Source organism: Pectinophora gossypiella, chromosome 6, assembly GCF_024362695.1.
Source record: "Pectinophora gossypiella chromosome 6, ilPecGoss1.1, whole genome shotgun sequence".
In the NCBI taxonomy this organism is placed as follows: Eukaryota; Metazoa; Arthropoda; class Insecta; order Lepidoptera; family Gelechiidae; genus Pectinophora; species Pectinophora gossypiella.
Window position 1 is genome coordinate 16,632,496 of NC_065409.1, and position 11,743 is coordinate 16,644,238.

At 38.6% G+C, this 11,743-nt stretch overlaps 1 non-coding gene across 1 annotated transcript; it reads right to left on the reverse strand.

Annotated features, from left to right (window-relative positions):
* Nucleotides 1–681: 681 nt before the first annotated feature.
* On the reverse strand, nucleotides 682–763 carry Trnas-uga (transfer RNA serine (anticodon UGA)). The gene has a single exon. It is a non-coding gene; the product is annotated as a tRNA-Ser (tRNA).
* Nucleotides 764–11,743: the final 10,980 nt, after the last annotated feature.

The window sequence follows — 11,743 nt, forward strand, 5'->3', positions numbered from 1 at the left end:
GAAGCTGCAACACTCCGTGTTCGACTCCCGGTAGCGTCAGCAAATATAGCACAACTTTCTCGAAAGAAATAAAATAATATTATGATAGAAAAAAAAATACATAAATATAAAATAAAAAAATAAAAATTATAAATAAAATATTTCATTTCATTTCATAACAGGATATATGGATGATGGCTGATGAACGGATAGTGTTATATTGGGATTGTATTAGCCATCTCAGTGGAATTATGTGGTGTCTGTTTACCCCAATGGGAAAAAGGCGTGAGCTTACGGAATAACTTGGGGCTGGCAAAGAGACATTCAGAACCGAATCGAAATGTTCCCTAAAATTGCCTGGAAGAAATTGCTATTTAGCAATCAGGCCGTCTATTGATCTTCTGTCTACATCTTGTGTTATGTACAATAAAGTATTATTTATTAGAATTGAAATGTTTGTGTCCCAAATACACCGAAACGTGAATCGAACCCAGCACTTCTTTATAGTCAAGCTGTCTACACGTCTAAAACATGATAATAACATGTTGTAATGTATAATTGTCAGAAATATCGGTGAACATAAAAAAATACATACAAACGAAGTCGGTTAAAATGAGAGGTTGATGAGGCCGGTCATTGATCCCACAATCTATAAAATAGAAGGAGAACGTAAAAATCTATGTGAAAATGCGAAAAAACAATCGCTGAGGACAGGATTCGAACCTGCGCGGGTATAACCCATTGGATTTCAAGTCCAACTCCTTAACCACTCGGACACCTCAGCTGTATACTAGACTAGCGAATTTCTGAACTACTTATTAATTTTATTACCACGATAATGTGTTTTAATCTGCTGCAATTAGAGCAGTATTGTATTCGTTTAATCAATTTATTTCTTTTCAATAGTCCATTTGTGTTGATTAACAAACAGTACAGTTGAGTACACAAACAGATCAAACAACTGACTTGTTTAAAATTTAAATTCAGATATGTTTATTTCAGAAATTAACAAATCCATAGAGTTTAGTATGACAGAAAACTTAATATTAGCAAGTGTTAGCTTAAAAAATTATAAATAGGAGCTGGGTTTCGGAAATATATGAGCTTTTATCCAGTGCTCAAAAAATTAACTCAAATTAAATTAAATTAAAAATCGTTTTTTTTTCGGACAAAGTCCATAGAATGTTAGTATACAAACAACTTATAAACTAGTGTTAGTAAGACGAGCATAAAAGCAAACTTATAAAGTGTGAAGTTCCATCCACCTTTTTAGAAAGGGAAAGTCCCAAATATTGTGGGATGGGGCATGAAGGAACCGATTATATTTCTTTAATCCATGTTTTCCTACATGTTTTCGGGGATACACACGTGATGCTAAATTATGTTATAATATTAGTTAGCATTCACATTTCCTAGTCCCAGAGTAGTTTGGACTATTCACTGACTCACTACTGAGTGAGATAGGACAGGCTTTCAACATACATAACTTGACATAAACAGCCTATATACGTTCCACTGCTGGGCACAAGTCTTCCCTCAATCAACCGGAGGGACGCTGCTCCAATGCGGGTTCGTGGAGGTGTTTTTACGGCTAATAGCCGGGACCAACGGCTTAACGTGCCCGCCGAAGCACGGAATCATCTTACTTTTTCGGACAATCAGGTGATTCAAGCCTGAAAAGTCCTCACCAAACAAAGGACAGTCTCACAAAGTGATAACAGGCTTTGAGAACATTTAAATGTTTATGTTTACAGCACTGCATTATTTTGCCGACCATACCCGACGCGGCAGTATCGGAGATATCAAAAAGCTTACGGCGAGTTAGAGCACTCGATTAACCCCCTGTTTGCGTCGCTGAATTTGCTGACCGTACCGTTCTGTGAAGGTTTATGCTAATTAAAATTTTTGTCGAGCTGTTGTAACAGCGGTTGTTGGTTTAGAAAACTAACTTTAGTTTGCATTGTTTTGTAGTATGTGAAATACAAAATAATATTGACTGAAAAATTCACAGCTGTAATGCCTTTCGTAAGAAGTTATGCAGTTATATTTAGTATTGAAGTTATCTTAAGGTGGATTAGGATGAGCTAAATGGACGTATTGGACTGCGATGCGTACGAATGAGTCCATATTAAAAGAGCTCAAGATCACGACGCGGCTCTCCTCAATATGCCGGAATCGTGTCCTAAGCTTTTTCGGACATATTATGCGGTCTCCGAAGCACAGGCTGGAGAAGCAGATCATCGTTGGGCAAATGGATGGCAAATGTGCGCGAGGAAGGGCACCTATGAGGTGGTCTGACATCCTGATGAAGACGGTGGGCGGCAGCATACAGAGGGCGGTCCACGCAGCATATAGCCTTACCGAGTGGAAAACCATAACCTGTGGTCGCGGTCCTCAGCAGTGAGGGGACGACGAAGAAGAAGAAATGGACGTACAGAGACCAAGTTGGAGATGTCCTGAAAACAGGTTTAATACGATCTAGTCTAAACCGGCGTGCGTGTATTTCATACACACTTCTCTTGCTTTCTCTATATAATATATGATTGATAAATTAGAGGAAGCAAGAGAATTATGTCAGGATTGAAGCAAATGGAATTCCATAGTCTTTGCTTATCCCGGTGGGAAATGGGCGTGAATTTATGTAAGTATGTTTGTAATTAAAATAAGTAAATAATTCAAAAAGGAAAACAAGATTGATTTTTGATCATCTTTAATCGATTTCTATTTCCAAATAAACATTTTTTAATTCTATTTTCCTTTTTTGATTTGATTAAGAAAACAACTAAGGAGGAGGAGGAACTAGGGAGGAACTCGGTGGCGCAGCGGTAAACGCGCTCGGTCTGCGATTGTTGAAGTTAAGCAACTTTCGCAAAGGCCGGTCATAGGATGGGTGACCACAAAAAAAAAGTTTTCATCTCGAGCTCCTCCGTGCTTCGGAAGGCACGTTAAGCCGTTGGTCCCGGCTGCATTAGCAGTCGTTAATAACCACCAATCCGCACTGGGCCCGCGTGGTGGTTTTAGGTCCGATCTCCCTATCCATCCATAGGGAAGGCCCGTGCCCCAGCAGTGGGGACATTAATGGGCTGATGATGAAGATGAAGAAAACAGCTTACTTTCTTGCCTGTCTGAGAGTTAAAAACTTACAAATTGTTTTGCAGGGCTAATATGCGCAACGAGATAAAATTATCGATCCATTCAATAAATTTTGTCGAAATCGATGTTTTTTTAGCGTGCCACGTGATTTTGTTCGTATTTTGGCAGAACGACATAACTTATTTTGGTTCACATTTTAGCACCAATCGCCAAAACGGCATAATTATATTTATAGTCAGAATCTGTGAAATTGCCCTGACAAAATACCTCTATTATCACGTTGCGCTACAGATATCTTCTCTACTGATACACATTGTCCTAAAAGTGTCCGTCAATCAGGGCCGTTTTCAGTTATTTTCAGATATACTGACCTAGATATATAAAACATCGCGTCAACATTCAAATAATAAATCTGACAACGCATCTGTTGACTTCATCTTATTTTACAATACAAATAAATTTTATGAATAAGAATAAGAATAAAATAAATTTATTGCCAGTAACAATTTACATTTGCTATATGAACTAGGTAATAATGAATATTGCGAATACGGGCAAAAGGAAATGGCTCAGCTTGTGCTGTGATGGAACCATGCTATGGCGCCATCCAGCGCTGGTTTTCAGTCATTTCCTCTTCCTGGGATATTGTGCGGAAGTAATTGTCAACCAAAAATTGCACCAAAATAAAAAGAAATAATTACAAAAAGACTCTTAACTAAGCACATGGCAAATGGCGGCCTTATCGCTTAAAGCGATTTCTTCCAGACAAACATAAGGTGAGGAAAAATGTAAAAATTGAAAAATTGCGGGTACGAACTACTATTAAAAACTACTACTATTTTACTTTAAGCGGAAAGCGCGATTTTGAGATGGAGATGCTTTAATTAACAATTTTAATTATAATTTGTTGGTGGTAGGAAGAACTTTTGAATGGTTCATGGATATAAAATAACATAACATCGCACCTGTATCCCTAAAGAGATAGGCAGAGGTGTAACAGTAAATACCCACTCCTCACCAGCTATGTTTAAGTCCCATATAGTAGCGAGCCTATTGCTATTAACCAGGCACGAATCCTGAAAATCACGAAATATTAATTATCTATGATCTAACTCCTGCAGGATGTAAAGTGATTTGACTTTTTCGAATGTAAGTAATCCCAATTAAGTTGAGCTGAGTTTTAAATTGTCAAACAGTTTCATGTTTTTTGTTTTGGAAAACTAAGATATATTTAGAAGGCTCAGCGGTGAAGGAAAACATCGTGAGAAATGCTTTTTCAAAGGTATGTGTGATCTTGCATTAGGTAAGTTTTTCCTTCGCGGGTTGAAAGGACAGACAGACAGTCGCTTCTGTAATAAAGCGGACCTGTCAAATCTTCAGGTTATGTAAACGGACCTTGTGGAAACGGCATAATGCTAGAAGGGAGGAAATTATGATAAATAAATAAATAATAAATTATGAAAATAATATATTAAGATGAAGATATGATTGTCGAGTGAATGGCGACAGGCTATCAAATCATGTAAGTTAACATATTCCGCTTATCAATAAAAAAATAAACGAATCATTTGTTTAACTATTTGACAGTTTAGTTCTATCTCTTTCTTTTTTCTATTCTCTCTCTTTCTGACAGGTGGTTTTGAAGTTTGAGGAATAGACGTCGTTGCGGCGAAGCAGTCGGCGAGCAAAGCTGTTGGATATCATAGGCATGATATCCTTCGACTGTCTGCATGTGGGCAGCTGTGCCCATCTGTCGTTGTGTTGTTGTAACTGACTGAAAGGTATCGGCAGGATTGGTTCGGGTCCATATACCCTGGTGTCCGATCCTCTTCTTGCCAGTTCGTCGGCGGCATCATTACCTAGCAATCCACTGTACCCTTTAATCCACTGCAGGGTAACCTTGTTAGTCAAGGTCATCTTCGAATAAGACGTACAAATATGCATACAAAGCGGTCAAACACATAACCTTCCTTTTTGCTTAAAATAGGTTAAGTTTTTGTCCAACCGCATAGATACCAACGAACTAACATATCACTAAATAGCATTTACCATTCAAATCTGAAGCGTTGAAAGCGCCGCGGCTCTCAAACTGTAGCCGTCCGAGCCCCCTACCACCCTCTTAAACCCCAAGGAGGGAACTGCCCTGTCACACGATGATAGACGGCCTACATAAAACTGACGAGAGCTGCTACCCCGCGTTGGAATGGCTCTATGGAGCCCAGTATATCACTTTTATTACATGCCATCTTCATTTTCATATTTCATATTTGCATTTCGCCCACCGACCCCCCCCCCCCCCCCCCCCGCCCCTTTTAAGCGTTCGCGCGTTTTTCTATGTAATCGTCGAACGCTTTGTGCGGCGGACGTTACGAGTGGGCAAGCTCGTCAAAGGAAATTTTATGTTAGGTGCGAGAGTGGGTGGGTAGTGTTTCAGGTGACACGGTTCTGTATATGTCGATTTATTGGTTTCTGATTTTGATTTTGTTTTCTTCTTCTTCTAATCCTTTTTTCCCCTTTGGGATTGGGCTCGAATCCTCGTGATTTTTAGCAGGCTCTGTAGTAATATTGTTTTACTTAATCAAAATCATAAGTGTTTCATTAGTCATTAATGACTTTCGGCTCCGATACCGACGCCGGCGTGGTCAACGATTTCCCTCATTCGGCGATTACCGCCACTAAAGTCGATTAATTCTTTCAAGTATGGTTGGTTCGCGCCCTCCGGCTTGTTGTCTTTAAATTTGTACCGAGTGAGAGCCGTCAGCGCTTCCCATTTATCCGGCCAAGTAGTTAATGCCATTTGCGACAAATCTACAATAAGTTAAGTAAGACACGTGAAAAAAACTGTCTTTCGGTTCGTAGGTAGTAAGCACATTATTTGCATTTTTAATTGTATTTTATAGTGAAAAGTCCTTTCAAAATCCAATCAATGTTGTACAATTATTGAGTTTGGAATTCTCAGCAGAGTCAGCATTAATTTAACACACGGCACTGAAGATTTATAGTTTTGCTTATTTTTCAATGTCACTACTATGTATTAAAAAGTAAGCTAGTAAAAAGTGAATAAGTAACTTAAGTATAATTTTAATAGAAATTGAGTTAAGTGCCTATTTATCAAAAGGCTGTTAAATAAACTCTTAAATAACACAGCACCAAGTTTGACGAAGCTCTTTAGCGTAAATAAAACATTTTTGCAAAGCTAGCCAGCTCCATTTAGCTCAGAACTTCCGCGGCCATTTTCCCCATTACCCTAAGGAACCCTAAATAAAAAGGCAAGGCAAGGAATGAGTAACAAAGTTGGTTCGTTGTCGTGACGTGTTGCTAAGTAAACGCAGTTAACGGCTAATTTTTGCTCTTCTATGAAAAGGCAATGGACATCGACTATACAACCAAATAGACACCTACCGCCTTAATATCAAAATACAATAAATACCAAAAGGGTTAACACGTGCAACGTGATAAAATTTTGTCACGGTCTTTTTATCGATTCTGACGATATAATTACGTCGTTTTGTCGATTGGTGCTAATATGTGAACCCAAAAGTCATTTCGTTCTGTCAAAATACGAACAAAACCACGCATGTTAGGTTAGGTCATTATCGATTTAGACAAAATGTATTAAATCTATCGATAATTTTATCACGTTGCACATATTAGCCATGCTCTGTTACAAATACTTCGATGAATAAAACTTTCGGCAAACATAATTACATCGAGGAATGGTTTTTCGAAGTTCAGTACCGGCTTCGGTTTAAACACAAAGGAATGAGTCCATATTAAAAGAGCTCTAGATCACGACGCGGCTCTCCTCAATATGCCAGAATCGTGCCCTAAGCTTCTTCGGACATATTATGCGGTTTCCGAAGCACAGTCTGGAGAAGCAGATCATCGTTGGTCAAATGGATGGGAAACGTGCGCGAGGAAGGGCACCTACGAGGTGGTCTGACATCCTGAAGAAGACGATGGGCGGCAGCATACAGAGAGCGGTCTACGCGGCATATAGCCGTACCAAGTGGAAAACCATAACCTGTGGTGGAGTTGTTTCGTAGCGCGGACTATTATTTTAAAACTGGTATTATCATTAATGTTCGTTTGGTAACAATTAAGGCGGTCAAATGTTTGATTCTTTGCATATTTACAGATTATTCTTTCAACTAGCTTATAGATCATTGGCTCAATTAAGATCATAAACATGTTGTAGAGTCACGTAAGTGCTCGTGATTGGTCAAAAGTTGCTAGATGGAGAGACAATTTATACCTGATCTATTAGTCAGATGTGTTAACAGAACGCTTTCATCTATTATAAGGAGTCTAGAGGTTGTGCTGTCGATGGCAATGGAAAATAATGCCGAAGGTAAGAGAAAAGATTAAGCTACAATTTGCTTTGAGGGTCCGCGTCATTTGCAGCGCATGCACATTTGAAGGTACTTCATGTTTGGATGCACACATTATGGTGCAATTTTAAAATGTTTAAAGGAAACAAAAGCTTGTTTGGTACTTGTGTGTTTTTAATTGATTTATTGTAATTTTGATTCGAATTTGGATCGTAGATACAAAGTGGTTTCCAAGATCTGGATATATATTACATAGGACTTAATCATAACTGGGGAGGAGTGGGTATTGGATGGGGTGGGCAGAGCCACAAGTTATCAAAGACAACTTGCAGCCACTGTTGATACGATGTCGTAAGCTGGATATGATAAACCTTATGGTGATAAGGGATCAGCCTATCGCCCATAACATTAGTTCATCATGTTAGAGGACACAATGCCTGTGTCGGTTTTTACGACATGCCCGGGAAGACAAGCAGCTGAACGTTTTCTATGTTTTCATCGGAATTAGAATAATTTATTCAATGTTCAATGTACAGTGGCTGCAAGTTGTCTTTGATTACTTGTGGCTCTGCCCACCCCATTAGGGATTACGGGCGTGAGTTTATGTATGTATGTATGTATGTTCTTGGATAAACTTGTTGAAGGTATTTTATTTTTTCATTTTTTGAGTCTACGTCATTTCGCAAGGTGTTATGGTATGTTATACACCACTGCCTACCCCTTCTGGGATACAGACGTGATGCTACGTTTCTTTTATTCCAACCAGTTCAACAACATTTACTTAATTACACAACATCCCGCGCTAACAAAACGATCACCACCAACCACAACTCCACAACCCATATTTTTCCACATTTCCGAACTGTGGGCGTTCCGTGATACGTCACACGGTACAAAGGACACGGCAATAATTCCTTCGGCGACACACACACGGAACAATAGTAAAATTAATTATTTCACGCCCAAAACGATCGCAGATGGAACACGCGAAATGAAACGACAAAAACCCTTCGGATGGGGCGGGGGTTGATATTTATACCGGCCTAAATTGTAAGCATAAGCGGAGGAATTTACTACACCTAGACAAACAACTAACGTATTTGATAAATAATGTGTAAATACTCTCACGAGCATTAATATGTATACACTTTGGTACCATGTCACATTAACTTTTTTGACAAATTGAACTGTAAGTCTCACTAAATGTCAAATATGTTAGTGCGACAGAGTCCTAAAGTGGGTACATTATATTGCTCATGACTGTACACGCATAGATTTAACAAACTCCTCGATATCGATCCACTAGGGTCGATTAATTCTTTCAAATATTCTTCCTCTCGAACGACGCCCTGAGCCGAGGTTCGCGCCCAACTGGGCACCGTCAGGCCTGTTGTCTTAAATTTTGTACCGGGTGAGAGTCCTCAGCGCTCCCCATTTGTCCGGCCAAATAGTTAATGCCATCTGCGGCAAATCTACATTAAGTCACGTCAAAATTAACAAGCAATAACATTAAAAAAAAACAATAAAAATAATGTGTGATCTTCGACAAGAAAACCCCGGGTAACAGCTAGTAATGTGTCCATATTATAAATGTACAAATTAAGCCCATTCATTATTTGATACCCAGCACAATAACCTTTGAAAACATTTTTTTTCTTCGTCCGTTTATATTCTCTAGTGGGGAGTCAAATTGAATTTAATGTCACATACCCTATAACGTCGTATGGCTGATGATGATGAGCCTATAACCACAGAACCACTAAGACGCTTCTAGTGACACCACATTTGCTCAATTCTGCAAGGTGGTTTGGAAGTTAGGTGGGAACAGACGTGCATACACACATACAAAAATACAAAGCTGTCAAACACATAACTGTCCTTTTTGCTTCACCGTACTCCGCAGAAAATGCTTTCAATAAAGTCTTAAAGTTTGCATAACCGATTCCGTGCACGTAATATTTTTTATAAACTAATCAGTTACAATCAGGATCCGGGGGTCCTAAGTTCTCCTGTCTAGTCCTTCTAATCAAACTCACATAAGATCACGCCTGTTTCCCTTTGGGGCAGGCAGCGACCAAGGAATTCCACTTACAACCGTACTTACACACTTTCGCTTCTACCACTTTCATAAAAGTCCTCATGCATGCCGGTTTCAAAAAAAAATCAAAAGTATTAATTTTTCGTAATTGGCTTACATAGTCAGCGCTTCTTGAACGTCAAAAACTAAATTACTTACATATTATGTAACTAGCTGTAAAACTACCACCACATCGGAATCTGTAACGCTGAGGGAAAGACGTGGTCAGAAAACCTCCCAGCACAAAGCCTTAGTCCTACTGTTTCTTGTTTTCCTTTCTTTATTTTTAAATCCATTTATAAACTTAAATACAATGGTATTCGAATTGCAGTCGGTGGAAGGAAAGTGAAAAATAAAGAGTTTATGTTATATGTAAAATGTGTATGTAAAGTTCTCTTGACCTGGCCTGTCTTTAAAACATCCTGGATTTGGTCACGGTACGTACAGTCATAAGCAACATAATGTACCCACTTTAGGATTCTGTCGCACTTACATATTAGACATTTAGTGAGACTTACAGTTCAATTTGTCAAAAAAGTTAATGTGACATGGTACCAAAGTGTATACATATTAATGCTCGTGACCGTACGCCTAGGCCTTTTTATCTTACCTACGTCAATTATGGAATCACATAGCTTTAAACAACAACAATACATCGTCATAATATCCGAAGTGAATCCATCCAAAGCCATCCAGTCCTAATTACACTTAGGCAATAAAAGCTGGGCTCTGACCCCTTATTACTTGCACAACCCTTGCCTAATCTATAGATATGCGAGAAACAAAATTATAAACGGGTAAATAAAACAGAGAGCTTACACAAGTCATAAATTTGATTTATAGAGATTAAAAAAGGCGCTTTAGAGATGGCTCGAACGAAAATTTTCGGTGGGACGGATCGGGAGACGGGAGTAGCGTCGGAAAATAAAATACCTCATAAAAAGTAAGTTTTAGACAAGGAAAATTCTAAGACGCCTTTCAATCACAATCAATCAATCTTCAATCTTTCTTTTGAAATCTAAAAACTTTATTTACCAGTCAAGCTATCACATCGTCGCTGACATCGATACGTATCTGAAATATTTGGCGAATCTGATTTGTACCTTTTGCTATTTTCAATAAGACACAAATTATTTTAGCAAAAAAATTGCAGATACGTCGATTTGCAAAGTCATCCACTACATCACTAATTTAAGAGCCACGCTCTTGACTGTGTGTTACTTTTTTGGGAGAATTAAGGCAGTGGTTTCCCTCTTGCTTTCCGCCCCGCAGTACGCAATAATAGTGTATGCTAAACTTACTTACAGATATTTGTAATCTCGTACCTACTACAAAGAGTTGCTACGTCAAATAATTATTTTGTGATACTTATTTATGTAAATATGCAACACAATAAAAGGATGTCAAAATTTTCAGTTTTGTGTGGAATTGGAATCATTATTACACAACGGATAAGGTTAATTTTTGCTTAGTTTATTTTGAAAAATTCGACGCGACTGAACGTTGCTTTATCAATATGAACAAAACTATTTAGTTACCTTGTTTGTACTGTAATAGTGATTACTATGGCATAATCATAATAATCATAAACTGCCTATATACGTCCCACTGCTGGGCACAGGCCTCCCCTCAATCAACCGGAGGGGGTATGGAGAATACTCCACCACGCTGCTCCAATGCGGGTTGGTGGAGGTGTTTTTACGGCTAATAGCCGGGACCAATGACTTAACGTGCCCTCCGAAACACGGAATCATCTTACTTTTACGGACAATCAGGTGATTCAAGCCTGAAAAGTCCTTACCAAACAAAGGACAGTCTCACAAAGTGATTTCGACAATGTCCCCATCGGGAATCGAACCCGGACCTCCAGATCGTGAGCCTAACGCTGTAACCACTAAAAAATGATTAAATGATATTTTTTTTTTTTTTTACTAGACCACAGAGGCTGTTACTATGGCATACATATTGAAAATTAAAAAAAAAATGCAGTAACCTTGATAGGGAGTCTCATGTCCCTACTTTAAACGCGGTAAGAACCCGTTTGTATGTGTTTTAACTTTTATAGTATTTGAAAGTTTACTTCTTCATCGTTTGTTCATCTATATTTATAATATATTATTTTTTTCAAATGCATTTTCTTTATCCTCCCATAAGAGGTAAACCAACCACCAACTGACTGTAAAAACAATAAAACTGATGCTCGTTTTCCTCCACATTTTTCTGCGCACCCTCCTCATGTCAGCGGCGTGTCGATGGCGCGCGC